Below are 4,352 nucleotides of genomic sequence, written 5' to 3' on the forward strand. Positions count from 1 at the left end.
TGCAATTGTGCGGTAGTTTGAGCATTCTTTGGCATTGCCTTTCTTTGGGATTGGAATGAAAATTGACCTTTTCCAGTCCTGTGGCCACTGCTGAGTTTTCCAAATTTGCTGGCATATTGAGTGCAGCACTTTCACAGCATCATCTTTCAGGATTTGGAATAGCTCAACTGGAATTCCATCACCTCCACTAGCTTTGTTCGTAGTGATGCTTTCTAAGGCCCACTTGACTTCACATTCCAGGATGTCTGGCTTTAGGTCAGTGATCACACCATCGAGGTTATCTTGGTCGTGAAGATCCTTTTTGTACAGTTCTTCTGTGTATTCTTGCCATCTCTTCTTAATATCTTCTGCTTCTATTAGGTCCATACCATTTCTGTCCTTTATTGAGCTCATCTTTGCATGAAATGTTCCTTTGGTATTTCTGATTTTCTTGAAGAGATCTCTAGTCTTTCCCATTCTGTTTTCCTCTGTTTCTTTGCATTGATCGCTGAGGAAAGCTTTCTTATCTCTCCTTGCTATTCTTTGGAACTCTGCATTCAGATGTTTATATCTTTCCTTTTCTCCTTTGCTTTTCACTTCTCTTCTTTTCACAGCTATTTGTTAGGCCTCCCCAGACAGCCATTTTGCTTTCTTGCATTTCTTTTCCATGGGGATGGTCTTGATCCCTGTCTCCTGTACAATGTCACGAACCTCAGTCCATACTTCATCAGGCACTCTATCAGATCTAGTCCCTTAAATCTATTTCTCACTTCCACTGTATAATCATAAAGGATTTGATTTAGGTCATACCTGAATGGTCTAGTGGTTTTCCCTACTTTCTTCAATTTAAGTCTGAATTTGGCAATAAGGAGTTCATGATCTGAGCCGCAGTCAGCTCCCGGCCTTGTTTTTGCTGACTGTATAGAATAGAACTTCTCCATCTTTGGCTGCAAAGAATATAATCAATCTGATTTCAGTGTTGACCATCTGGTGTTAGGAGCATCCCATTTTACACATGAGGGAATGGAGGCTCCATCCTGGGGGCAGCTCCTCCCGCCTGGCCCACAGCCTCACTGCGACCTCCTAAGAGATGGAGCCACGAGGTGTGGTGCTAAGCCACCCTTTGGATTCCCGACCCACAGAAAGCGTGAGATGACAGGTGTTTCTCGCTGTTTTAAGCCATGACGCTCTGGGATAATGTTACACGGCAGTAACTAATGGGTGCTGCCTGGTATCCACATGGCCCCTGGAGGACAAAGGGGAAGAGCAGACAGAGAGCAGTCCACATGGTGGGTCCTCCGGCCCTCACCCCCTCCTCCTCCTGCCCTTACTCCCTGTGTTCCCACCACACAGCCCCCTCACTGTTCCCCACAAGTGCCAGGCACAGTCCTGCCCCAGGGTCTTTGCACATGCTTCTCCTCTGTGTGGAACACTCTGCCCCAGCTCACGGATCAGGCCTGGATCAAATGGCACCTCCTCAGAGAGGCCTTCCCTGACCACTGGCTGGAGTTGGCCCCTGACACCACTCCCTGCCGCTGATCATAAGTCACACCCTGCCTGGTTTAGACCTTCTCCTGTACCACTGCTCCTCCAGCAGCTGCTCCCTTAGTGGGTAGCAGTCACATCTCCTGCAGCCCACGAGCAGGTACCTGGCACCACCATGGACACCAGCACCCACCCTCTCTCCCTGGTGGTGACCCCAGGAATCATGTCAAGGTCTTGGGCCAGGGCAGGCAGGCTTGGCGCAGAGAGGGGCAGGAGCCTCGGGGTACAGCCTGCCGTGTGGGCCTCCAGCTCTGGCCCACTGGTTACCGTGGGGAGCAGCCGGAGCAACAGGACGAGGGCCCAGGAACAGTTACTGCTGAGCATGGCCGTGCGATGAAGCCAGCACTGCTGATTCACTGAAACTGCCCATCAGCCCACAGGACTGGTGCTATCATCACGTCCACGCAGCAGATGTGGAGGTCGAGGCCCGGAGAGGCCAGGTCACTCACCAGAGGCCACTCAGGACCAAGAGAGGAGGATGCATTTGACATCAGACAGCAGACTCCAGCCTGAGCCACAACCGCATCCACGGAAGAACTGGGAAGGAACCAGCCATCTGAGAGCCGTACAACCTCCCAGCAGCAGGAGAAGCCAGCACCAAGGTCCTGAGGCAGGACTGGGACTGCGGAGCCAGGGGTCAGCCAGAGGCTGTTGAGGCCGGAACAGAGTGAGCGACAAGAGGTGAGGGCAGGGAGGGGGCAGGCCCTGCCCCATCTGTCACTGCAGGACCCATGAGTGGTTGGTGATTAGGGTCCACTTGCAGCTCTTCCCAGACTGGAATCTGTCCTGGCCCCCCAGTGACCGGAGACCAGAAGATAAGGGCACCAAGACAACTGGACGAGAGGAGACACTGGGGTCCCGCTCACAGCAACACAAAATTAACTCAAACGCATCATAAGCCTAAACGAATGCGAGGGCTAAGGCCATAAAACCCTCAGAGGAAAACAAGGTCAATCCTCATGACCCCAGGTCAGGCAGGGATTTCTCGGCTACAACACCAGCAGCCAAGGAAGAGAGAGAAATGGGGCCTGGTCACAATGAAATACATCTGTGCTTCCACAGGCACCACTGCGGAGGTGAGAGGACCACCCACAGAACGGGAGGGAGCACTGTGAATCATCTCCCCGAGGAGGCGCTCGTGTCGAAACCATAGAAAGAAGGTCTACAATTCAGCGATGAAACGAAAACCAACCCAACTGGAAGACAAGCAGGGACTTTCCTGGCGGTGCCTGGTGGTTAAGACTTCGCCTTCCAATGCAGGGGGTGTGAGTTTGATCCCTGGCCGGGGAATTAAGATTCTACATACCATATGGCCAAGGCACCAAACCATAAAACAGAAACTACGTTGCAACAAATTCAAGGAAGACTTTAAAATAGTCCACATCAAAAAAAAAAAAAAAAAAAACGTTTAAAAGAAAAAAAGAAGGAAAGAAAAAAGAAAAGAAGCAAAGGATTTGAACAGACATTTCTCCAAAAAGGAAACATAAATGGCCAACAGGCAAGAGATGTTCACTGACCATCAGGGAAACACACCTGGAGATCATGGTGAGCGCCACCCCCACCCCACGATGAGGATGGGGCAGGGGGACAGGTGCAGCTGAGTGGGAACAGGGCGGTGTCTCCTCAGAAGGGTAACCGGAGTTTCCATTGGACCCAGCAGCCCCAAGGCTGGGTGTCCGCCGAAGAGACACGAGGACCCGTGTCCACATAAGGGCTGTACATGGAGCCACATGGGCCGAGAGGTGCAAACAGCCCAAATGCCCACAGACGGGTGGATAAACACACGTTGTCCCTCCACACCCGGGAGCGTCACTTGGCCTCGAGAAGAAGAGAAGCCCTGACACTTGCTACCACATGGGCAGACCCTGAGAACACGGTGCTCAGTGAGAGAAGCAGACATGGAAGGACACACAGGGTGTGACTCCACTGACGGGAAACGCGCAGAGCAGGCCGATCCGCAGACACAGAGAGTGGGTTCCTGGTGGTCAGGGGCTGGGGAGGGGATGGACGGTGACTGCTCATGGGGACGGGTTTCCTTTTGGGGTGATGAAAGTGCTCTAAAATCGACTGTGGTGATGGCCGCACAACTCTGAATATAGTGAAACCACTGAATTACACACTTTGAATAGGTAAACCCAGTGGCATGCGAATTCTATCTCAACAATGCCGTTACCCAAAAAAAAGCGCTTAGGAAAACGCCTAAGTGCAGACAGGTCTGCAGCCCAATCTTGCCTCACTGCACGGGGCAAACACCGCGTGCTCCTCACGCTGCACATCTGTGGGCGCCCTGCACTGGGCAGGTGTGCCAACGTTGTTTACTCAACAGCATTTGCTCCCTTCAAGTCTCTGAGTCACATTCTGTTAATTCTCACGTGTCAAACTTCATCACTACTATGCTTGGTACAGTGACCTGTCGTAAGTGATCTTTGACATTACCACTGCAAAATTATTACTACTTTCTAAAGGCTCAAATAGCCAGTAGAGTTTTTAAGCAATGAAGTATTTTTACCATATTTATTTATTCAGTTGTGCCAGATCTTAGCTGCAGCATGTGGGATCTAGTTCCCTGACCAGGGATTGAACCCGGGGTCCCTGCATTGTGGGCGGGGGCGGAGGGCGTGGGAGATGAGGGGTGCTGGCGAGAGAGGTGCCCGGGGTGGGCCTGAGGGTGGAGCCAGATCTGTGTTTTGTGCCAGAAACACATGGCAGCTTCACAGAAGAGAAAAATCATGAGAGCTGACTTCTAAGGGGGGCTGGGGGGATGCAGTGGGCAGCACACGCAAAGGCCCTGTGGTGATGGGATGGGACACTCTCCAGGAACAGCAGAC

This window comes from Bison bison, unplaced genomic scaffold (assembly GCF_000754665.1).
Source record: "Bison bison bison isolate TAMUID 2011002044 unplaced genomic scaffold, Bison_UMD1.0 scf7180017864492, whole genome shotgun sequence".
Taxonomy (NCBI): domain Eukaryota; kingdom Metazoa; phylum Chordata; class Mammalia; order Artiodactyla; family Bovidae; genus Bison; species Bison bison.